This window comes from Aotus nancymaae, unplaced genomic scaffold (assembly GCF_030222135.1).
Source record: "Aotus nancymaae isolate 86718 unplaced genomic scaffold, 86718_ANA_hifiasm-v0.15.2.pri h1tg000011l, whole genome shotgun sequence".
Lineage (NCBI taxonomy): Eukaryota > Metazoa > Chordata > Mammalia > Primates > Aotidae > Aotus > Aotus nancymaae.
In genome coordinates, this window is record NW_026988422.1 from 8,895,471 (window position 1) to 8,921,055 (window position 25,585).

At 38.4% G+C, this 25,585-nt stretch overlaps 1 protein-coding gene across 6 annotated transcripts in view; it reads left to right on the forward strand.

Annotated features, from left to right (window-relative positions):
* BBX (BBX high mobility group box domain containing) overlaps window positions 1–25,585 on the forward strand; it is a 277,027-nt gene that overhangs the window by 321 nt on the left and 251,121 nt on the right. For 5 of the 6 annotated variants that reach the window (XM_012476576.2, XM_012476596.2, XM_012476594.3 and 2 more), the window contains exon 2: window positions 3,022–3,093. The gene's annotated coding sequence lies outside the window, so the exon portion shown is untranslated. Of the gene's footprint in view, window positions 1–807; window positions 912–3,021; window positions 3,094–25,585 lie in introns of those variants that run through there. The other variant, XM_012476585.3, reaches the window with a different exon arrangement.

Below are 25,585 nucleotides of genomic sequence, written 5' to 3' on the forward strand. Positions count from 1 at the left end.
TCCGGAGCCGCCGCCAGCCGGCCCGCTCCCTGGACACTTTCACCCTCCGCCAAAACTTTGGGTCGGAAGAGGTCGGGGGCGAGGGTCGCGGCGGCCGCGCCGGCGGGGGCCGGGGGCCGGGAGGCGGGGGGCGAGGAGGCAGTGCCCTGCGAGCGGGAGGCTGGGGGCCGGGCCGGGGAGTAGTAGGCCAGCCGGTGCCAGGCTGCGTTTGCAACCAGCACCTCTCGGCACACAGGCAGCGCCGCCCGAGAGGGGCACGGGCGCCGGGGCGCGGGCTGGAGCGGCCCCAGGAAAAAAACAACAGAGCCCTCACGCCGGCGGGCGGCTCGTGGCCGCCCGGGGAGCCCCAAACTTCATCTCGGCGAAAGTACGTGGAGCCCTGCCTGGTCTCGGCAGCCGGGGAGGTGGGGCCTGGGGAGCCGGGGCAGGGGAGGAAGGTACGAGGAGCCAGCCTTCGGTGGATTTATTGAACGTTTCGTGTGCGTTGGTGACCGGGAACAGCAGCCCAGTTGCTCGTTCATCTGGAGAGTTGGGATTTGGGTGTTCCGGCCCCGCAGATCAGTGCCCTCTCACCCCCCACCCCTTCCCAAATGCGCGGCGAGTAGAGAAAGTGCTGCTTTAGTGCCAGAGTAGCCTGGAGGAAGAATAGGGGGAGAGGGGGAAGAGGGCGAGGGAGAACGGGAGAGAGAAGAGGGAGGGAAGGGGGGGAGAGAGGGAGACGGAGAGAGAGGGAGAGAGAGAGGACGGGAGGGAAGAGAGGAGGGGGAAGAGGAGGAGGGAGGCTGTGTCAGGATTTTGCTTGAATGTGGGATTATGTTGTGTCAATAAGTTTAAGGTGGAGAGAGCGAGGCTGAGGGTGGTGGTGGAGGGGAGGAGGAAGGCCTTGGCCGTTTAAAGTCTTATTTCTGAAGGTAAGTTACGGCTTTGCATGGTCGCGATGACAGAAAACTTGCAGATCCTTTATCCGGGGATGGGGTCGATGCCTCTAGAAAGAGCTCCCCAGCCCTCTTAAGCCACACTCGTGTTACACTGTTATTTGCTGCGATCCGGGTCGCTAGTAAATTACAGAAATCAGACTCGAGGTTTCTTTTCCTCCTCCACCTCGTCTCGCTCACTCAACCTCAGAAATTTATTATTATTTTTTATTTATTTTTTGGTATTGTATGAAACTTAACATAACTGAGACCGAACCCGAGTCCTGTAATTTACAAGGACCCTGAAGCCCAGAATCTGGAACACGTTTATGTGTGAAATAACCGCGATCATTTCTGCTAAATGAGGAAGGTAAAACGAAACGATGCAAAAAGCTAAGACACAACATGTACGACAGGGGGGGGAGAGGGAGAGACAGAGAGAGAAGCTATTTTTTGCTTTCCTTTCTGTAGGAAGGAAAATAAAGCATGCATTCCCCTTCCTTCCCGGTGTTTAGGGTCTAGTCGATATTTTAACTGTCTGAGGACAAATTAGTCCAGGTGGATCTTGTTGAAAAGTTTCGCGAGGTGGGGTGGAGGTGGCGGGGGGGGGCGAAGGGGAAGGTGGGTGGAGGTTGTGGGGGATGGGGACGGAGCGAGCTCTGCCTGTGCTAATGGTCATTGGCCTGGGGCTTTGAAACCATTGCCTGTCCTGCTAATGACACGTCCAGTTCTCTTCTCCTGGCCACGGACGCGGGGCTGCTGTTCCTGGGGTGGCTGACTGGGACTGGGGTACTTTCCCCGCGCGGGGAGGGACGTTCTTCGCCATCCCCTGGGGTTGCCCACTCGCGGCGTGGGGGCCTCCACGCGGCCCCCCGCTCCTGCGCGCCGCCGCCACCTCTACTCTAGCGACTTTTGTAGGCAGCTAGCGGCCGAAGGGCGCGGGGGTCCCCGGCGCGGACGTCCCCGCGCGGCCACCCCGAGTCCGGCCCCACGCGCTCTGCGCTGCGCGGTCCAAGCCCAGAATGGCAGCGCGGGGCCGGGCGCCGGCGGTGCCTCCCTGGGGGGCAGCGGAGGCTGAGGCAGTGGCGGCGGGATCTTCGCCGGGGCCCGCGGGAGGAGGAGGAGGAGAGGGAGAAGGAGGAGGGGAAGGAGGAGGAAGAGGAGGAGAGGGAGGCGTTTTCTGCCCAGACCGCCGCCAGTTCGATCAGGCACGGGCACGGGGACACCCCACTCGTTGCTCCTCCGTTATGGAAAGGTGTTTAGCAGACTTTTACGCCCGGAGTGTGGTATTTGCACTTCATTTTTCCTCCCCCCTCTTTCCCAAAGCAAGATGGACTCTATTCCCTTTCTCTTTCTCCCTCTGCCTCTGCCTCTGTCTTGTCAGCCTTTAAGATCGACATTTTGTACTAAGATGCAAACTTGATGGTGACCAGCAACAAAGCCGGGGTGGGATCCCTCGCTCTCTTCCTCCCTCCTTGTTTCCTAGCTACCCCCACCCCGACCTCGCAGACCTGGTGGCCCTGCACTTGCCGCTGTGGGCTTTGGCAAATATGTTTTCCCCGGTCGGTTCCGATCTCCTGTCTAGGGATTGTGACCTGGGCTGGGTGTTTGGGAGACGGCTGTGGCCGCCCAAGTCTGAAAGGCTGCGATACCTGGACCCGCTGCCGCCGTGGTGGCACCTCCCGCCAGCTCCTGGGCTAGGCGAGGCTCGGGCTGCCCATCGATCCCTATGATTTGGTTACTGGTATATTTGTCCTGGGGGCGGTGATCACTTGTGCAAGTTGATGAATGATCGCGGTGTGGGTTTTGCGTTTGCAGAATGGATCAACTTTCTGCTTTATACATATGGGGAGTAGGAAGCGAGAGTGCTAGAGACACCCTAGAATGCCAGCTGGGCTGCCCCCCAGCCTCTGCCCTTTGAATACAGGGAGCTTCTTTGCCTTTCCTGTTCCCACAGTTCTCCAGTGGAGGGGTGGTAGAGAAGGGTTAGTGGGAGCTGAACTCCTGGGTTTTGGTACCCTTTCTTCGTAGATGTTACAGGACTTGGGACTGTACTATTGTAAAGCCCTACCATACTGATGATGTACCTTTATTTGATACTTTATAGGTCACTATCATATGACAAAGGCTTTGCCGCAGTTCATCTTCCTCCCTGTGTACTTTCCATTTGCCTCCCTGGGTAAGTATGCAAACTCTTCATACAGGGAAGCTGGATGATTTTGTTCATATGGGAAGATGCTTTATTGGGATTACAGCACCCCCAGAAACCTTGTCTCACTGAGTTTCCCACAGCATAAGTCAGTTTATGATTCTTAGTGTTTAGAATTCAGCTGTGGGTTATTATTAAGATAATTTAAAATGTTCATTTCATATTCATCTACAAGTAATTGTCATTTCAAAACTTATTTTCAAATAGGCATTTTAATTTATAATGAAATTTTACATCGCTTTGAAGGTCTAATAAATTTAATGCTAGACAATACTATAGAAAGATTGCTGTGTATGAGTGGAGAGAATTATTAAAAACCCAAGGAAGTATTGTGCAGAAGGCCTCTTTAATTATAGTGACTGACATTTGCTTACTCTCTCAAGTTCTCTTTCTTGAGTAACCTATGGTGTTTGTAACAGTTACTTTTGGGGTGGGGAAAGGTGGGGTTGGCAGGGTAGTAAATCTAGCGTTTAGTGCACTAGTTTGATTCAAAACATCATAATTTCTTTCAAAACGTACATGTTTGGAGAAATTAGGAACAATTCGGTAGCCTGTAAATATCATAAACAATGACTTTGAGATCTGTTGTTAAGTGCCTTTTTCAGATATGTGACTCCCAAATGGAAACATCTGAAAAATATGTGTGGGACAGTAAGTGTGTGGAAAATTTGTGAGAGGTAACAGTGTGGGTGAGAACTGAGAGTTTATAGAGCATTTGAAAGCAGCACAGTGAGCCCAGTCTGCAGAAAACCACCTTGTAATTTTGCTCCTCCATTGTAAAGGAACATCCCAGGTACTTTGAGTTGATGTTTGGAAATTAGTAATAAATTGTGTAAATAAACTGTGATGCTTTATAATATTACCATAGTGAAATTAGAGATTGTATTTTGTGAATGAAAATGAACTTGAACTTAATTTTTTCCATGAAAGGAAATTTAGGGACCTCGTCTGTGGCATTTCCTAGATCACTGGGATATTGTGTACATTAACAAAATTGTTGTCTTAGTATTACTAAGAGGAATTGAGTTAGGCCGGGCACGGTGGCTCATGCCTATAATCCCAGCACTTTGGGAGGCTGAGGCAGGCGGATCACCTGAGGTCAGAAGTTCAAAACCAGCCTGGCCAACATGATGAAACCCTGTCTCTACTGAAAATACAAAAATTAGCTGGGTGTGGTGGCACACATCTGTAATTCCAGCTACCTGGGAGGCTGAGGCAGGAGAATCACTTGAATTTGAGAGGCAAAGGTTGCAGTGAGCCGAGATCGTGTCTCTGCACTCCAGCCTGGATAACAGAATGAGACTCCCCCTCAAAAAGAAAACAGAAAAAAAGAGGAATTGAGTTAGAGGACTGGACCTTTCTGGAGGTGTTCATTTGGTAACAAAATATACTTTCATATTATTGAGGACTTTAGATAATCTGTTCAAGTTTTGCATCAAACTTTTTTTATAGAATATAAATAGTGCATTACTGCTGATAATTAGGTGGTTTGTTTAATTAGAAGCCTCAGAACATGTCACATATATAACAGGCCATTTGGAGTGGTCAGAATGAGAAGGTTCTGTAAGATGAATTTAGTGCACACTAAAATACATGGATTTCATTGTCTTTGAGATTTTTAAAACTTGTTTGAAAAGTTTCACTTGGCAAGAGTATTCAAAATGCATTCCTGATTACTAAAGAACACCACATTTATACATGTTAGGCACATTATTTTGTTCATTGCAGCAAACTTTTGATATCACTTCTTTCCCCATAGAAATGTAGTTGACCAATTCAAAAATTAATATGGGAAGTTAGTCATACTGAGAATAAACGTCTGATAAGTACTTGTATTTCTTTGAGATATCGAGTGACTACTTCATTAAAATAATATTTTCAAGAACAGTCTTGGTCTTTGAAGTCAGTGAAGTAGTTCTGATTGTGTAAATCTTGTCATAGTGATCTAAAGAAAGTCATTTTGACAATGAATTGCCGGTTATTGGCATCTAAAATGTATTTATTAGATTTGAGGCTTACTTATCAAAGTAAAAATTTAAAGAAGTTTTTGCTTCTCCATTTCCAAGTGTTTTCAAACTTCCCATTTTATTATTCCGCGTGTCTCTGTTAGATTCTGAAACTGAAGCCTTAATTTGCATTTCACATTTAATGCTAGCTATGGAAAAGGTGGCTCATCTATATTGTTTCCTAATGTTACCTCTTTGAGGTACTGTGGCAGTTTTAGGAGAAAATATTTTCCTAGAGTCTTAGATATTTTAAAAAATTTGCAATTTTTGAGACATTAAAAAAATCTATATCTTTGTATCCAACATTTTTTTAAAAGTTTAAGGTTTAAGAATTTTTGAGATAGCTGTGCTTTTAACATATTTTGAAAATCTTATGTATAGCACCTTTGATCTTACAGATCTGACTTTTATATTTAATCTATTAAAACAGATTCATTTAGACATTGAATTTAGAACATGTCTTTGAATGAAAGCAAGGATGCACATATAATTACAGTTGGCTTGTGCTGTAAGTAACGATGTAGTTGATAAGTTTTCTATATGTTATAAAAATAAGGAAAGAATAGGCCTGAAAATGTTGTGTAACCCATGAAAATCTTAACTCAGTAGCTAAGTCATACTTTTCAGTAAAATTACAGACAATTTCTAATTATTAGTCATTAGCATGCTAACAGTGTATATTTTACTACATTTCATAAAGAACATGGACAAAACCAAGGGCTGTATTTTTAAGTAGATCTTGTCATGATTGCCAATTACTTTTATATTAGAGATCTTTAACAGAAATAATAAAGGCTTCACAGCTTTATACTACTAAAAAAAAACAAACTTTTTGAAAACAGTTTCATTACAGATGTGCCCTTTTGCTGTAGCACCGGAAGTTCCTGAAATTATTATTAGTGTCTCACAAAAGTACATAAAATGTTTGCAATTGTTATATCAAGTACTCCAAATTACTAAATTTAGGCATGAAGTTTAACATATTACATTACCACCAGCGTGGCATACTTGTACTTTAAGATTTAAACTCAAGCAGGTGCTTAACTGAAGAGGAGGATGCTTTTCTTGAACTTGTAGCTTGAAGTCTATCTCATTGTTTTAACATTTCACCACTGAGGGTACCTTTTGAAATGGGCCTGGGTGGTATCTGTCCTGTAGTTTTAGTAAGATTCCTTCTTGTCACTATGAAAGAAAAACAAACCCAACTTCACTAAAGACATTGTAATCTTACTGCTTTGTTTTTATCATGTGTCCCAGGGAAATAAGATACAGGCAGTCCTCAAGCTACACTGAGAAACACTGCTATGAAGGGAGTAGGTAAAGAGAAAGACTGAGACTGAATGGAGGTTCTTCCAGCTTGAAGGTTCTGTGACTGTCATTCAGTCACTGGGTGTTGTACTACCTCAAGGGCAGTCATCACATACTGTGTCGAATTGAAGATATTTCTGTATTTTAAGTCATACCTGTGGAAAGCACTTTTTGATTACAACTTCACTCAACTTTCAAATGTGATATTATCCTTCAGAAGGCAATTATATTTCCTTGAAATGCCAGTACATTATTTTAAAACTGCACAGATATACCCAGAAAATCCTCATATATTAATGGGGATTGTTTTCATTTTTTTTTCTTTCAAGGAAACAGGTAAGGAATTGAAATAAGTGCCAATTACATGAGAGAATGCAAAAGAAGGCAAGCCAGTAAAGAATTTCATCTAAAAGTATATATAAATAGAAGATGAGAGAACGAAAGACTTAAAAGATTAAATGTAGACCATGAAACATTAATATACCTACCAAAATGTAAACTTAGTAAGTTAAAATATGTAAATCAGCTTAAGAATCTAGGTAGCGAAGTAACTTCAGATAATGAGAAGGTATGTATGAAATACAAAGTAACAGGCTAGGTGTGGTGGCTCATGCCTCTAATTCCATCACTTTGGGAGGTGGAGGTGGTCGGATCATCTGAGGTCAGGAGTTTGATACCAGCTTGGCCAACATGGTGAAACCTTGTCTCTACTAAAAATATAAAAATTATCTTGGTGTAGTGGCAGGCACCTGTAATCCCAGCTACTCAGGAGGCTGAGACAGGAGAATCCCTTGAACTTGGGAGGCAGAGGTTGCAGTGAGGTGAGACTGCACCACGACACTCCAGCCTGGGCAACAGAGTGAGACTCTATCTCAAAAACAAAACGCAAAAAACCCCACAAAGTAACAATTAATGAGAATGAAATATTAAAAAATTAAATATATTTTAAAATGTTGATTTAATAATTAAATCAATAGTTAAACATGGTCCATGGATGAAAAGTTTGGGGAATAAAACAGAAAATCCTGGAATGGAATAACTGAACTCCTAAAAAGAACATACAAGGTTGCATTTTTTGTAATATGAATAATTAAATAAAAGACCAATAACTTACTTTAAAGGGGAAATAAGAATGAGGATAAAAATTATTCAAAACAACTGTATTTCTCAAACACTTTTGACTGAGGTATATCATAAAAAATACCCTTAACACCCCATTCCACTTAAAAGAACTGCAGCAAGTTTTCTGAAACAGGACGAAGTGTAGTGCCCTCTGATATTTTCTGTTCCTAACTAATCTTTATAAATCCAATCTGTTTCAAGTCATTTTATTAAATAAAAAATACTAGGTACTATCTACTTAATTGATTTCATGACTTGCAGTTTGAAAAACACTGACCCAGAGTGCTTGCTAGCCTTCTTAGAAATGGAGGTCTCTAGGCCTCATCTTTTGATGTTCTTATTTGATGTTTCTGGAGTGGGTCCATGGAGTTTAGATTTTAGCACGTATAGCAGGTGATTCTGAAGCAAGTGGGAGGTCCTCTGGCTGGCTTCGAGAAACCTTGGCGTGAAGGACAGATGGCTCAAGATTGGATGGGAGTCATGCTCTGAATGTGGTACTGAAGTTCGTTGACTTAGGAGGTGTTTTCCATCTTTACCATTCTTTGGCTGTATTTCAGTCAGCATGTTTGCAATACAGAGAAGGCCCTCATCACCCTCTGTAGATGCTCCTGTAGTAGGACGTGCAGTACAAGGAGCAGAGGCTTTTCCACCAAAGAGCTCTAGATTCCACTTCTGCTGCCTCTATTGCTTATTAGGTGAGGGAGTCTGAGCATGTTACCTCACATCCCTTAAACTTTCATTCTCATATGTGCACAATGGATATGGTAATATTTATCATGCAATAGTACAGGGATTACACAAGACGGTAATAAATGTAGGACCCTTATTCACAGTCAGCACTCAATATATAGTCTCTGTTTTTATACTTACATCTCATCTCACCCTGTCTTCCACTGTTTGAAATTTCTCAAAATCTTTGGGGGTTTTTTTCCCCCCCTCAAGTGATTCTCACCTCTAGTTATCATGAAACATTGGTATATTTTTAACTAGACATGAGGTGCTGGACAAGTAATTTGTTAGGGAAGGAAATAAGAGTAACTAGAAGGAGAAAAGCCAAGCAAAGCTGAGGCATGCCACAGTAAAGTACAGTGCTCTTTCAGGTTTGGGGAATGATTTTCTCACCTCTTTAAAAAGGCAGAGTATCGGACGAGAGAACAGCTCTTTTCATATTTAAGGCACTTAGTTGTCAGCACAGGGCATTTTCCCTGGTGACTGATAGATACTAGAATGTCTTAGAGTATCAGTTCCCAAACTTTCTCCCATCAAGACATATGTATAATCCCAGCCCTTTGGGAGGCTGATGAGGGAGGATTGCTTGAGCTTAGGAGATTGAGACCAGCCTGGGCAACATAGTGAGACCTTGCCTTTACTAAAAATAAGAACAAATTAGCTGGGTATGGTGGTGTATGCCTGTAATCCCAGCTACTCGGAGGCTGAGGCGGGAGGATCACTTGAGCCCACCAGGTCGAGGCTGCAATGAGCCATGATCATGCCACTGTACTCCAGCCTGGGTGAGAGAGCAAGACTGTGTCTCAAAAGAATCAAAATAAAAACACGTGACCAATGTTTACATATGGGACATTATGATTTCCCTGGTTAACAGACATAGATAAATTATGCTGTGGGTTTTATAGGTAGTTCACAGTGTGATAAAGCCATTCCTTTAAAAAGAAATCGAGAAAGCTTATCAAAATGCAAGTGACAATGGTGTTATAAGAAAATTTTGAATATACTTAATATGCACATGGAAAATTGTGGTACTTTAACTGTTCTAATTACTTGGGGCACTCCTCATAAACAAAACTTATCCTTGTGTCAAGGCATGGAGATTGAGAAGTGTTACATATGTAGTGCAGCACATTGCACAAAATTACATTGCACACAATAGGCACTTGAAAAGAGGGGCAAGCTAAGGAAAAGATAAATGGGGAATATGTCAAATCCCTGAAATCTCAAACAATGTGAAAACCAAAAGCTAGGGAAATGTAAAGAAAGTACAGAAGACTACAGGTATCAGGGTTTTCAAGTGGTACTGTCTTACTCAAATATACATTGACACAAAAATTTGTGTAAGTAGTCTCAACAATCATTAAATTTATTTGAATAAATTAAAATTAAGTGACTTCGACGTTTCCTAATTTTTAAGTTTATATTTGCCAGGAACATCTTCCCACTTTGCTAAATTTTAATTTGTTATACGTTTTTGATCTCTGGTAAGTTAATAAGCTCTGTGTATTTTGAAAATGCCTTTGTACTTTGATGTAGTAGTATTGGGAATGAATTCACACACAAAAAAGTTTTTTTTTTCCTTCAAAAGTGTGGTGTCAAAACTTATTTGGTAGCAAAACCTAAGCCAGACTGTCATGTAGTTGTTTAGTTTTCAAGCCCTCTTAAAATATTCACATATTTTGCTGGAAATAATAGTATCGATTAATTGTGAAGTATTATCCTAGATCTCTCTAGGAATGTTATGTAATATGTGCTATATGTACCATTTTGCCTTTTTAAACCCCACAAAAATCTAAATCCTGAAGTATATCGGAACCTAAGGGTTTTGAATAAGGGATTGTGGTCCTATTGCATTAACTTCCTTGGTTGGTAGAGTGAAATTCTCCGATATTCCTAACCACTTTACCCAGTGAAAAATTAATTTGCTAACTTTGATCACTAATCATTGAACATTTAAGTTCCTTGCAAGCTAGCAAATCATGGAAGATTTTTTAACATTATATATTACCTCAGTCAAACTTGTCTGCGGAAACCCTGTGGTTCCAAATGTACGGGTGTAAGGCATAAGAGGATATAAAGTCAGGTAAGCAAAATGGTAGTCATTGACATCATCTGTACCATCTAAGTTGCGCCAAGTGAAAGCCTTCTGGGTGAGGAAAGCTTAAACCCACGCAGAACCTGGTTAGTTCACATTTCCCTGAACCTCTTATATTCCATTTTGACGCAATGATTCCTTTGTTGTTGTTTTTAGTTTTATTAAACAGACACACACTAAAACCTGCATAACATTTGAAACCTCTACTGTGTTGAATGTTTCCCATGTAATGTTGAACAAAATTGAGGCTACTTTCATTAATTGTTTACTGTTATTAGAGGTTATATTTCCTTTATTATATTGCCACCTGCACTTGTTTTTTTTCCCCCCATCTATCAGGAAAATAAAAATAGAAAGTGTTTTCTGTAATTTAGTCTGTTCTCAGGTGAGAATGTTTTCAGGTTATATTGTTTTATAGAGGTTCTAGGTACCTTTATTTTCAATAATAATTATGAAATGTTCATATCTTGCCTTTTAATTCCCTCTAAAACTACTTTAGAAAAATGAAAACTATGTCATGGGGGATAGTCTATATGACACTCTAGAAATAAAGTAATAGCTTTATCTGGTTTGTTATGGTAAGACTTAAATCAGTCTTCATTTGATATAGACTGAAACTGTTAATGCTAAAGAATTGTTTATTGATAGGACTTTGATTATTTATTTATATGACTAGGTTCCTTGGTGTAGGAAAGCCACAGATTAAGTAATTCAGAGGGATTCTTATTAGCAATGCTGATTCTTTTAATGTTAAAAATGCTGACTTGTCTTTCAGCTTTCAGTGTACCTCTCAAAACTCGGCCAAGTGTAGAGTTCTCATGGACTGCAGAGGGAAGGTGGTGGAGCATGGAACAAAATGAGAAAATAATTCTTTACATGCAGCTGTCAGACTTTGATTATCTTTTGAGTTACTGAAATTATCACTTTCTTTCTTCCCTCCCAGATTTCCCTTCCTTCCTTTTTCTCCCTCCTTTCCTTCTCTTCTTCTCTCTCATCTCTTTTTTTCTCTCTCAGTCTATTATATTTGGTAATGTGCATCTGTGATACTGCATACAAATATTTTAGAATGGGAATATGGAGTTGACATTTCCTTTCTTAAAACACTTTTGTTTGAGTTTAAAGATCTATTTGTAGTTTTTGAGTCTTTTTGGTATTTATCACTGCCCATGTAAAAAATTATGGATAAATGAGCTTGAGACTTATACACATCCCTACATATAAAAGTGTCGATTAGGAAGGGATTGTAGGTAACCTTTAGCAGGGCTATGTGAAATAAAGGCACCAGTTGTTTTTATGAAAATAATGGAAATAAACTCCTTATCCGAACATTTTCAGTTTTAGGTTGATAGAACGACTACACAATTTCATTTAAACTTCAGGAAAGTTGAATGCAGTCTTTAGAAGTTTCCCACATAGTATTTTACACTGGGAGGAAAGGAGAAAGTCTGCACTAAGGGCTGCCTTACGAGGCACAGTTTTGTTTTTATTATTTTATTTTTCACAACATCTTTCTGATGAGAAATACCTGATTTTAATGACAAGGAAACTAAGTCTCAGGTTGAATAACTTGTCTGAGGTCGCACAGCTAGTAAGTGATCATGCCAGGCTTAGACTGCCTGTCTGCAGTGCCACAATCTCCTGAGGCTTTTTCTATATTTACCTGCTGTAAGGGCCAAATTCCAAGAAGTTAAAAATGAAAGGTTTGGGACAACTTTTAGCTAAGCATTCTCCCCAATTTTTTTTTTTTATACCAGAAGAGAAATATTCATTTTCAAGTGATAAGGTTGAAACTCTGTACTTTATCACTTCTAAGGAAAGTTAGTGAAAAAATCTCTGACATGGGGCTTGTAAATTTTCATCTCTAAGATCATTGTCAAAGACTAACGCTTTGTTTTTAAATTTAGTATATGATGTTTAGTCAGCTTTCTTTCTAGTTGGTATATCTAGTATAGAAATGTCTATGGCAGCTGATATTTTTAATATTTATTAATTCTTCTGTTATATCAGTAGAAATGATTTGTTTCTTCATGAGAAGTTGAGTTTTCTTAGCTGAATATTCTATGATATTTGTGCTCTGGTTCTTTTTTTTCTTTTTGAGGCAGAGTCTCACTTTGTTGCCCAGGCTGGAGTGTCGTGGCATGATCTCTGCTCACTGCAACCTCTGCCTTCTGGGTTCAAGCTATTCTCGTGCCTCAGTATCCCAAGTAGCTGAGATTACAGGTGGGGGCCACCACACCCACCCAATTTTTGTATTAATATTTTTAGTACAGACAAGGTTTTGCCATGTTGTCCAGGCAAGTCTTCAACTCCTGGCCTTAAGTGATCCTCCTGCCTCAGCCTCCCAAAGTGCTGGGATTACAGGCATGAGCCACTACGCCCAGCCTGTGCTCTGTACTTTTTAATACTTAATCAGTGAATATATTTTACTAAAGAAATGAACAGTATAACATGGATAGTGTTATAAAATGGTTAGTTCTGACATTTGCTTTGAAAGGCAGTTTCATGTTAGTGGAAAAATTAATAAGCAGATTCATCGCCTTCACTTCAGAGTGCCTGATCAAACATGAATCAGATATAGGGTCAGTCAGCAGTTCTAATTAATCAGTTTAGGAAGTGATTTAAGGGTGCTTTTTATTTTACGTAAGGAACTTATTTCTGCTATGCTAAGTGGAAAAGATTTCATAAATTACACTTTTGTGTAGAAGTAGCAAAACATTTATAAAGTACAGCATAACATGAATTTTTGTACTGAGGCCTATTCATCTGAAATTAAAATCTTTGATCTTTGTAAATTCAGCAAAGTCAGAGCCTAATTCAGATATAGAAGATTAAAAGTTTGTCTTTTTTTTTTTTAACTGTCTTTTCTTTTTCCCTGATCCATGAAACATGGAAATAGGATGTCTATTTTAGCAAAGTAGCTTTTGTGGATGATGGTCTTACTAAGAGTGTGCTCTTCTTGCATTGTTTTAGCTGAACAATGCTTTACCAAACAAAGGTGCTGGTCTTCAGTTTGTCATGTTTCATTCCCCCGTAAGAAACACCATTCACGTTGGTTGGTAAACTGAAATTAGTTTAAACTTTATGTTATTTGACACCTTTCTTTCTGCTTGTTTTTTTTTTTGGGTGATATTCGAAGAACATTTTCCAAATTAAATAATTAGGCCAAGAGTTGGTGAGGCTGGGGTAGCGGAAACTATTACCAATTTTTTCAACATTCATCGATTGAGTGCCTAAAGAATATTAGTGCTTGACGTAGACTTTGCAGATATAAAGATGAATATGGACTAACCCTTGTCCTCAAGGAAACATATTCCACTGTCTGGAAAAGGCTAGTAGATGTAAATATCTATCATATGAATTAATCTGTGCTAATTGTTTTAATAGATATGGTATAAAATAGTGCTGAGTAAATATCTGAAAAACTGGCCAGTTCCAGCATAGGAGCTAGACGTTGAAATATGGGACGAGTTTTTTGCTGTGGCACTATGTTTGCCCATTAAGTTTGTAAAACTAATTTGGCCTAAGCATTATAATGAATTTTTAAAAATCAGGCTTCTCACTGTAATTTTATTTTTATTTAAATAGTAGTTGATCCTTTGGCTTCTGGTATTTTCAAAGGCTGCTGACATTTTTTTTTAATAAAGCTTTGAACTTAAATTAAAATTATATTTCAGTCAAGTGTTTCGGACTTCCTTTTTACTTATTGCTATTAACGTTACAGTATGTAATGACAACATGATTGATGAAACCAAAGGGAATTGTTCAGTTATATAACATCTAAAAGAGCATTCCACGTACACCAAACAATGTTAAAAGCACACTTAATAGATAGTAGGTTTGAGCTAGATGTACAGGATACCAAATACATGCCAATAAAAATATTACTACTGTAGCTGATACTTTTAGTTAAATAAATTATCTAGTTGGGAGTATATTAATAAGCGTTCTAGCCTAAGTAGTAACACAACATGAGATTCCAAAAAAGTAAAAATGTGTTTTCCTATCTTGAGGACTAATAGATTACAAATTATGCTCAGTGCTTCCATCAAGCAGTTTTTAGGTTTTGCAGGATATCTTCAACCTGTGCTTACAGTTGTGACTTCTCTCATGGTTTAGTAAGCCATGGACTGGAGAACACCCTTGAAGTTGGTCTGTCTTCACTTTTCTGCATAGTGATCTAGGTCTGGTCTTTCATTCATGACTTTTGTGTTTGTTACACTTCAGCATTTATGTGTTTTCACTCAGTTTTACTTGTGGCCTTTATTTGACTGGTCACTTTTGGACATCAGCCCAGTTTAGATTAAAACTTTGTTTGTGCTCAGTGTTCCAGATGCCAGTGTGCTTTAAAAACAAATACATTCATAGGTGAAATCATAAAGAAGAAGCTGACCTGGGAAGAATTTTTTCATAAGTTCACATCAGTAATAACCCCAAATGTTTACAGTAAAGCAGCAAAGGGAAACAGAGACACATGGAATAGTAACGGTGAGTCTGTCTTCCGTTCTTTGTCTTGGGGCTGTTTGACATCATGGAAGCACAACCATTTGGATCTTGTTATGTACCGGTCTTCATAGTAATAAGAACTTCCGTTAAAGTTTTGTATGTGGACATGCATTCTTGTCTCATTGGGTGCAATATATGCTTAGACCTAGAGAACATGTTCAGATTGTTGTAAGATACACTAGGGTTTTTTTTATGTTAATGATTTTCTACAGATAATCTCTGTATGAGTGATGGAAATTCGTACAAGTTTTTTATCGTTTTCTGAAAAGTTTTGAGGAATGGGATCACACATGAGCACAGAGTTACATATTTGAGGACCTGGTCTCACACATATGGTGATGTGTTTACTGTATAAGAAGCTGTGATCATGAATCAGTTGTTGTTTCTTTTTCTTTAATTTTTTTAAAAAATGTGACCTTATATGTCATTTCTGATCTATATATTTCAGAAACAACTAGATGGCTTTTAAGGCTAGTATATCCTTAAGAATTAGGATGATCTGTACTTTTCTTCATTAACTAGGTGTTTTTCTGAAAAGTTTTGACTTAGTTTTTCAAATAGAACTATATGTATATATTTTGATATGCTATAATTTCAGATTCTTCATATTTATATTTAATTGATCTTCAATTAGCAGTGGCTGTTGGTTTTACAGATGGAAGCTTTAATATTCCCAGGTCTCTATATTAAGTAATCAGTGGTCTGTAAAGTATACATAAGGGAGCTATGAAAAAGATCACAGGAACACAGTACTAATCATTTTGTGAAGAGGAATAATTTTTTTTTTTTTTTTTTTTTTTGAAGGAGAGTCTTACTCTGTTACCCAGGCTAGAGTGCAGTGGTGTAATCATAGTTCCATGCAGCCTCAAACTCCTGGGTTCAAGCAATCGTCTTGCCTCAGCTTCCAAGCTGGGACCAAAGGTACATGCCACCACACCCAGCTAATTTTTATTATTTATTATTTCTTTGTAGAGATGGGGTCTCACCATGTTGCCCAGGCTGGTCTTCAACTCCTGGGCTCAAGTGATCCTCCTTCCTTGGCCTCTCAAAGTGCTGAGATCACAGGTATGAGGCACTGCACCTGGCCAGAACAATGTTTAGTAAAGCAATAAATCACCCTTTATCATAACTGTTTGTGTTATCTTTATTTTTTGCAACATATAATTATTGAGGACCCGTAATGTGTAAAGCTGGTTTAGGAATTCTGGAGCTTGCAGAATAAAAAGGCAGCAGTTCTGGTCTCAGGCTATTCCTAATGTAGTAGTGACATACATATACCAAATGTGAAATAGAAAGTAAACATGCTGTAATACCCTTGAGTTGCAGGGATGATGAGTATAGGGTGATGGGTGATTAGGGAGGGAAAATTGAGATGGAATTGAACTTTGAACTTTGGTTGTATAGCTAGATATCTGGGAATCCTCGCAAAATGCTTACTTAATCTATCAGAGAGAAAGTGGACCCAGTGGAGGGCCCAGACTAACCCCACCTACGCCAAACACCTCACCCCAAATGTGTGATTATTCATTCAATGACCCGCCAGACTTTTAAAGTGTTGTTCCCCTCAGTAAAAGAATTTGAGCATGTATTCCTTGATGCATATACATTTCTTTATAAATTACATATACTGGGCTGTTAATATAGTATGTGTATAACAAAATATAGTTTAGAAATTGAAAAAGATAAATTGAATATAAATAAAAATGTAATATTTTTCTCTCAGTCCAAGTGGACTATCTTGTTCATGTTTTTGGTGTACGAGAATCTCACTTTGGAGACCACTGGTTATTATTGAGCAGTGTCACACAAAATTTAGGTAAATTTCATGACATCAGGGACTTTGTTTTGTTCACTGCTTTATTTGTAGCATGTAGGACATGGTAGAAGTGCAAGAGAAACTATTAAATGAGTATGTAGAATTAGACTGGTTGATAGGGATGAGAACAGTCTAGCTCAGCATGAGGGATCTGGTAAGAAATGGGACAAGTTTTGTTTACTTTTTTATCTTCCCTGCCTATAAAAGTACCTGCCGCATAGTAGGGACTCAGGAAATGTTAGTTGGACAGTGTGTAGTTCAGCATAAGGGATCTGGCAGAGGCCATAGATTTATAGACGTGAAAAGTTAAATTCTAGAAGCTCCCCTAAAGCAGGACAGCATATAGAGATAGACTAGCTATGGGTAGGCAGAAAGATACAGCCCACGGGGGTCAAAGTGTTAGCAAGAACATTTCTGAGGAACGGCTTTGGTGACCTCATATCTTAAAGCAAAAGCTGTGACTGTCTTAAGCAATAAGATCTGGATCTTACTCATCTTTGTATCTCGAGTCCTAGGATGCAATATGGTAGTTGTCTAATAAATTTTTTGTTGAATTGAATTACTCTGTTTTATATTAATACTATGTACTGGGTATAGGAGACCCCAAGCCTGCTGGAATAGATCAGCATCAAGATCAGAAGCTTGAAAATTAATCCTGCTGTGAGTGAAGCAAAGCCAGTGATTCTGGAATTCTGTCATATGTAGGTAATGATTTTAAGCCCTGGAAGTGTTGCCGGTATGGAGGTACTCTAGCCACCAAAACTGCCAGATCACATTATGTGTATATTTATTTAAAGGTTGCTATTAACATACTTTTATTTACATACTATCCATCAGGAATGTGGAGTTTATGATTGAATTATTTCATATATGCTGCTATCCTGTTCCTTCTTCCCTCATCACTAAAGTTGGGAAATGTCTTAGATCACCCCAACCTATACTATTACAATTAGTACTGAACGTATTTATAATAAATAAAACAAGGTAGTTTGTTTTCTCTACTCTCTTTGGAATTTTCTTACTCAGACTTCCTTTTTAAAATGATGGTAAAAATTCTTATTTTATGGTCATAAAATAACTCTGTCATGCATTTACTTGAGCGTCATCAGAGTTGGGGAGAACAAACATTTCCTCCCTTAGCAGCACCTTTCTCCTTTAGAGGTTGGCCACAGGAAGGCATGGTTCTTTGGCTCTGATACACTGGTCAAGGCAGATACCCGCTTTTCCCTATCCCCGAGACAAATACCCCATTTCTATAGGACATGTTTATTTAAAGCAGTTTTACATCTTCACAATTAATAAATTACAGTACTCTAATTTGCATTTCTGATGTCTGTTCGATGTAGGAAGTTCCCCTTTGCCCTTACAAAGACAGTCTAGTCTGCCCAAGCTTCCTAGAGTTGAATAAAATTTCTTTCGGGAGCCCTTCTGCATGTTCAGCATGGTGTCCAGATTAATGCTTGAACAGTTAAGACTCTCACTCCGAGTAGACTATCTTGTTCATGTTTTTGGTGTACGAGAATCTCATTTTGGAGACCACTGGTCATTATCAAGCAGTGTTTCTTTGCTCTCATCCTGTTAGTTATTAAGTCATCAATTCTTTATTACAAGTCTTTTACCCTTAAAGAGATGGTAGTAATAATATCTTACACTTCTTATTGCAACTTAGAGTTTACATTGTGATTTCACTGATGTTACATTGTTTGCTCTTTCTAACCATGCTCTGAGGTAGGTAGTAAAGTGTCATTATTCCCATTTTATAGATGAAGGAACAGGCTCAAAGTTGTTAAGTGGCTTGACCTAGGGTATTGAGTTAGCAGTGGCTCCCCTACGACCAGCACTCATATATTCTGGCCATTCCTCTAGAGAGCTGTCCCCTGTGCAGTGCAAAATTTATCTTTTTGAGCTAAAATTGTTTTTTTCTTTTACTTAATTTCAACCTGATAAGATATTATAAATATTTGAAATAGCAACGGTGAAGAAAATCTAGTGCTAATTTTGTTCATGCCCTGTGAGCTACAAAATATTAGTTAAGGCCTATTTAGAGCCTTAAATTTTAGGTGTATTTAAATTTATTTGTGCATTTAAATAAGTGTACTAAAATTATGTAGAAAGACTGTCCATTTGACTTAACTTTTTTCACAACTTGTGATGGCAAATTAAATGTATAGGGACCACATACTGACAAAGAATGAAGTTTTAGGTGAGTATTGAGATTTGTAAGTGAGATGTGGATTATGTTTGGATGTTAATCCCCTCCATGAGACATATTTCTGAAGTTACAATGAAAATTAATTAGAAAATATCATTTGCTATTCAGATACCTGAGCTATTTCTACTTCTGTAACACGTTCATATTTTAACCTGATGTTAACTGATGTTTTTAAATAAGTACAGGCAAGTTCTATAAGTGTTTTTTGTTGTTGTTATTTTATTTTATTTTTTATTTTTTAAGAGATGGAGTCTGTCACTGTCACCCAGGCTGGAGTGCAGTGGTGTGATTATAGCTCACTGCAGCCTCTAACTCTTGGGCTCAAGTGATCCTCCTGCCTCAGCCTCCCAAGCAGCTAGGTTACAGGTGTTTGCCACCATAACTGGTTAGTTTTTCTTTTTAAACTTAAAATGCTTTTTAGTTTGGCACTCTGGAGAAGAGGAGGTTCCAGAGGCCAGTAGGAGAACCTCTGCCAACTATAAAAGAGAAGATATTTCTATCTACAAGTTATTTCAGGATCAATTATTCAATTAATATTTTATATAATAGAAAGGGTTTTATTTGTTAGAACCTTATCTTAAAGTTCCCAAGAGTGAAAAGGTCTAGTCATTATTACACTGTGGGGGAATGATAGAAGATTGATTATGTTAGAATTCCAGTACTTTTTTTATTTAAAAGATTTAAGATTTGACACAAAAGCAGTTTATTTTAAAATGTTATTTCTATAGAGTCTCATTACTTCAACCGAATTTTCATCAATTTGTATTTGAGTTTACTAACTTTGGTGCACAGTGCAATATTAATGGCTAAAGAAGAGGTTTGTTGAAGAATTGCAATTTGAAAAAACAGCATATGTTTATTGAAGAGAGCATATAGGGGTGGTAGTGGTTAGAAACCATGAACTTTCTTTTGTTTGGCTTTTCATATAAAGTGGAGTATGAAAACAAAAGTCCTAAAGATAGTTCAGCAGAGTTCCTCTTCACTCTGTTTTTATGCAGTGATGTAAACTATGAATTTAGCTTTCCCACCCTCTTTTCTACCATGCAACAACCGGTGAAGTAGGAACTATTATCTCCACTTTAGATGAGGGTACTGAGTCTCAGAGACTCGGCAGCTTGCCCAAGGTCATTCTTCTGGTAAATGGTGTTGCTGGCATTCCACCCCATTTCATTCTGTCTGCTGGAGGCCATGCTCATAATCACTCACGCCCCCATCCTGCCTCCTATGCTTCCCACATGGCATGCATACCACTCTGCAATGCATGGACCAATCTGGGCTCCCATTGAATTTGTTATGCCTGTGGCTTAAGGCATGGCTTTCCAGCCCAGAGGAAAAGAGCTTCTTCTCTATTTGTGTTTTTGCATTGTTAAGGCAGTCGTCATACACACAGTTGCTCCTCAGTGACTTATTTCTTGACTCATTCTAAACATGGGGTAAACTTCTGAAGTTAAAAAAAGTTAGTGTTATATTGAGATGAAATACCTGTGATTAAAAACTGAACATCGTGTCATAATATAAAAAAGAAAATAGGTTTGGATTCAGATAACTAAAGTCCAGTGAGAATAATATTTTAGCTTTAAAAGGGATGATCTTGGAGAATAATATTTTAGCTTTAAAAGGGATGATCATCTCACAGATGATCTTGGAGTTTTATAATCTATCATTATAAATTTGAAGAAAGCAAGGCCCAGATTAAGGAAAATAGGACCGAGGCCATTTGAGTGGCAGAGCTGGAACTGAGATATAAGACTTCCGGCTTGGTGTTTCGCTGTAAAAATCTGTTTAGCTCCAAAATGATGTAAAAAACATTTTTAGCCAATTGATGTGTCATCTTCACAGCAGGAATATGTGAACAATTTGTTATTGTTTATAAATGGTTAAAAAAATAAACAAAAATGTATTGTTAGAATGAAGCTATAGGTAATACATTATACATATCAGCTTTGAAGTTATTTTATTATATTACTAGTTCTACTTTATTTAGTGGTCTAACATGCTTTTAGTAGTTAACAGATAATAAATTGTACATGGCTTTGGTTTAGTTCCCTGTGTCCTATGAAAACAGAGCAAGAATTTGCAAAACAATAACACATTGTTAAATGGCATACCAGTTTATCAGATGCCCTAAGTTTATTACAGTCTGATTTTGGGGAAAACCATTCCAGCTTCACAACAGCTCATCCTAATCTTAAGCAAAAGAGCCTTTAAAAGCCATTCCAGGGCTATTAGATTTTGTTCTGTCCATGAAAGCATAAACCACTCATAGCTGTTGATCAAAAGAAAAGAAGTTTGTAAAGCCATAACAGATTTAGTTGTGAAAGAGTCATTTAACCGGTTTGTGTACTGCGACGCCTCATGGTGGCTGTATTAAGAAACTACTGTAGTGAAATATTGCAACCACACAACTTGTCACTCGGACCTAATCCGTTCACATGTATGCAGGCTAAACACTAGTGAGTTAAAATTCCAGATAATATTTTCAAGGTTAGTATATTTGTAAGTTTTATTTGGGAGAAAATATCCTTTGTCCTGCAGTTGAGGGAGGAAGCTTGGTATGCCTTATCAGAGTTCTGCTCCTGGGAAATGACCATCATCCAGCCCTGAACTTCCAGAAAATACTAGCCAGGTAATCTGGGCAGCTGCTACACTATTCTACTCCTTTGTGTAAATGAGAAAAAAGTTACCCCTTTTTGTGATACTTTATTTCTAAGTGTTGGAAAATTTTCATAATTGATTGATTTTGTTAAAACAAATCTACTGCGTTTTGAATTGTCATCACAGAGATACAGATCTATGCATGCCGATGTGAATGGCATCTCTTAGGGTTATACATAGCATGACTTGCACAGATGGATACAGAGACCCTGAAGGCAGTTACATCCTAGGAAATTATGTCTTTAGACAACAGATGTTAAAACATCACACCTGAAACCTACACATATTATATATTTACTGAATGTAAAATGCTAGTTATTTGTGAAAACATTACTTTAATAGTTATAAACATAATAGAAGCCTGGCACAGTGGCTCACAACTGTAATCCCAGCACTTTGGGGAGGCCAAGGCAGACAGATCACTTGAAGCCAGGAGTTTAAGACCAGCCTGGCCATCATAGCGAAACCCCATCTCTGTAAGAAATAAAACATTTAAAAAAGTAATAGAAATTAAGAAAATAGATTATAGAGACATTTCTTTACCTCTGCAGTTTATTGACAAAAGCCTTTACATATCTCTTGGCCCAACCAATTTAATATATTTTCAAAGTTAGTCTGTCTTTTAGAGTTTGATTAAAGAAGAAAATTTTCTGACCTTTATAAAAGAGCTTTTCTTTATTAGTGGTACAGTAATAGAATGCAAAATGACTTTAATTATCCATCATTAAAAGTTAATTGTCACATCATATAAGTGCAACTTGATGGGATTTTTAACGTACCAAAAATTGGCAATCTGTGATGAAGAAAGTGTGCTCTGTGAGGACTCAAGTTAAGAGAATGAAACAAAAAATGAAGCTTTTATAAATCTTAAGTGGCAGCTAAATGGAAATAAAAGATTTTAATTTTTGTAGGAGAATGGTGATAGCAGATCAGTACCTTATGCTTTGTTGGAAACTGAAGGTTTCAGAATGCGCTTATATCACTTGGAGGGTGGTGGTTTGGGCCATTGAAGACTGTACAGGGTTAGTTTATGTTTGGAAAGATAGTAATGCCTTCTCTATCTTTGTGCTAGTCCATGGAATTATTTTCTTAACAAGAGCAATAATTACCTTTCTTATTCCTCCTTAAGGAATGGCAATTGGTGGGGTATTCAGTAGGAAATCCATTAGCCTGTCTGTGGCTTGGGTAGTTTGTGGTGCTCCCCTGGTTCAGTTTGGGTCTTGCTCAGTAGGTAGTGACGATGCATTAAGTGGATAAAACCACAGTCGTGCTGGGGCTTTGATTTGGCTGAGTGACATGGTTGTAAAACACAGGGTTCCAAACAAAGATTTTTGAAATGGTGCTCTCTTACTAATCCTCCTCACAGTTTGGTTGAAAAGGCACTAAAATGTTGCTGGTTTGTAAAAGGAAGAGTGCTTGTTTATTGTAGCTCAAAGGTGCTAATTGTTTCTAGCAGGAATATTACACATGAAACCTGAAGGTCATGCTTAACCCACTGGCTACTGAGCAGTTTGACTGCACTCTAATACCCGTCCCAAGCTTTCATGCAGCTTCCTAGTCTGGACTCATTAGATGACATTAGGTTGTTTGAATCAGCATGCTTTTCTTTGCCTTCTAAAGATCTAAGACCTGGGAGCTACTGACCATCCATATTTTGATTCCTTAACTCCTTAGACTGTGCCAAGATGTTACTTATTCTCTAGTCATTCCTGCCTATAAATTATTAGTAATTTTGTTTTACTAGTGTCATAAATCTAGGAAATTTTAGTTTGAGCAACTGAAGGACCATAGTTTTTATAGCCCATTGTCAGAACACTGGTTATTTACTTACTTTTGGTGAATAAAACTCAATTTTTTTAGATTCTGTGATACACAGAACCACATGATTAAATCAGTTGTTATTATATGGTTTTAGTGCCAAATCTTTTTAGGGATTCATCATCTTATCTTACATGAGACAGATAATTTCTGTAAGAAACTTGTATCAGAAACATATATCCTGTCTTGAATTTTTATTACTTTTTTTGTTGTTTATTGAAAGAGTTGGTACTTCTGAGTTAAATAATTTAAAAAATTATATTTTACTCTTTATAAAAGTCCATGTTAATCCAAGAAGAAATTTTTATTTAAATGCCTTATTTATTTAAAATTTGTGAATTAGATATTTGATCATGATTTGGGGACCTGAAAAACTATCCTATTTCTTTATAAATGTAATATAGTTGTACCTGAAAGTAATACATGGTTCCTTTATCCTCTCTACTGCTGCTATATTTTCAGAAAGAAAAGCAATTATATTGATTTGCTGAGTAACTTCTTACTTAACCAGTTTCTGTTACAGTGTATTAATATAACTGTTCTGTTAGTTTATTTATTCTGACTTGTGGGTAATGAATATTTTAGGTAAACTTTATAATGTTCAAGATAGTTTTAAAGATTAATCAGTGCTTATTTCCTTCCTTTAAAAACGTATAAGAGCTATTCAAGTAACAGTTTTCTAAACAAGTTGTTTTATAATAAGAGAACATTAGAAAAGTATTTCCCTAGACAACATGAAATAAAACTCAAACAGGGCCGGGCGCGGTGGCTTAAGCCTGTAATCCCAGCACTTTGGGAGGCCGAGGCGGGTGGATCTCGAGGTCAAGAGATCGAGACCATCCTGGTCAATATGGTGAAACCCCGTCTCTACTAATACAAAAAATTAGCTGGGCATGGTGGTGCGTGCCTATAATCCCAGCTACTCAGGAGGCTGAGGCAGGAGAATTGGCTGAACCCAGGAGGCGGAGGTTGCGGTGAGCCAAGATCGCGCCATTGCACTCCAGCCTGGGTAACGAGCGAAACTCTGTCTCAAAAAAAAAAAAAAAAACTCAAACATTCTCAATTTTTGTGTGAATATTTATGGCTTTGAGCCTTAGCTGTAGTTAGGATGGTGGCATCAATTGTTATTATACTGCAGAACTTTAAGAAAAATTTGAAAGAATCTATGATGGCTATAAAACAGTGTCTTTAATAAATTAATGGTATTGGTGACCATTTAGTAAATATCTCCTCAGTAAATGAAATTATTGAACTTCATTTTATTTGTGTAAGTGATGGTTGAGCCTTCCATGACTTCATAATAACTAGTTCAGTACCTATTAAGTAAATGGGCATTCATAAATGAATGAAATGTAAGGCTGAATTTAGAATTTTGCAGGCTTTTCTGACATACAACTTTTAAGATCTAATCAGATCTCTCATAGATTCCCATGAAACCTATCCCAGTTGGTTTTCTTTTTTTTTAATATTTATTCTATTCTTAAATAAATGAATAAAATATGATATTAAATATAATATGTACTTGCTACCTATTGTATACCCGGCACTCTTCTGTGTACTTTCAGATATCTCACTTTAATCCTCCACTCCCCCATCTCTCTCTCCTCTCCTTCCTCCCCCTCCCCTTCTTCTCTCCCTTCTGTTCATCTTATTCTTCATTTCTCTGTACTTTCACACATTTTGAGACTGAAGCTTCAACAGGTTGAGTAACTTAGGTGGAATCACGCTGGAGGGCCAAAGCCAGTTCCTTTTCTTCTCATTATATCTAGGGACTCTGATACCTAGACTCTAATTTCTGATTCCTGGATTGGTTGCTTGTATTTTTTGTTGGCTTCTTTCTCATGGTATACAATGCAATTCTGGGCTCAGCCACACTCTCAGAGCCTAATTAAGTTGGTCTTTTAAATACCTACCTGGGAGGCATTGTGGTTTAGACATGATCGTGTGTCAGACAACTCCTGTTTGAATGTCATTTGTACCACTTCTTAACTGTCAGTGTTAAAGGCAAGGCATTTAACCTCTTGTATTCTAGTTTTCTCATCCATAAACAAAAAAAATGCTAGTTACCTTTTGGAGTCACTTTGAAAATTTTAAAAGATGTAACCTATGTAAAGCAACTTACTAGTCATAAATTTATACTCTTATAGAAAAGACACTTTTGCCTTTGTGGTTAGTTGTGTTTAGTGTATCTGTGTTAT